This window comes from Pteropus vampyrus, unplaced genomic scaffold (assembly GCF_000151845.1).
Source record: "Pteropus vampyrus isolate Shadow unplaced genomic scaffold, Pvam_2.0 Scaffold1691, whole genome shotgun sequence".
In the NCBI taxonomy this organism is placed as follows: Eukaryota; Metazoa; Chordata; class Mammalia; order Chiroptera; family Pteropodidae; genus Pteropus; species Pteropus vampyrus.
In genome coordinates, this window is record NW_011890472.1 from 1,822 (window position 1) to 2,311 (window position 490).

The window sequence follows — 490 nt, forward strand, 5'->3', positions numbered from 1 at the left end:
GGTTTAGCACCTGGTCCCATGGGCGGGCTGCGTTGTCCTCTGGTTTCCCGTGGCGACCCAGGGTTTCCTCATAGCTGTATTCAGCACGGATGCTGCATGAGAAGGAAGGGACCGCGTGGTCATTCAGGAGGCGGGAGAGGGACCCGTCCCAGGGAGGTGAGACTGCCAGTTCTCGTGATCTAGCTTGCATTTCAAAGAGCGTTTCCAGGCAGCTGCAGGGAGGGTGGACGAGGTGTGGGGTGGAGGCGGGGAGGCCAGCTGGGAGGCCATCGTGGCCGGCCGAGAGGTGGGGAGTGGGGCCTGCTCGTGGCGGGGCGGGGTGGACGCGCCGTCTCGCTGGAGCGCATTTCGGTGAGTGCGTAGCAGCAGAGGTTGAGCCCTCTTAAACACCCCAGTGTTTAGGAGACAGTGTTTTTCAAAGCGTGGTTGGCAGGTCACCACCTTTTCAAAGCCGTACAAAAAGGTGGGGTTCCAGATTTAGAGTGGAGGG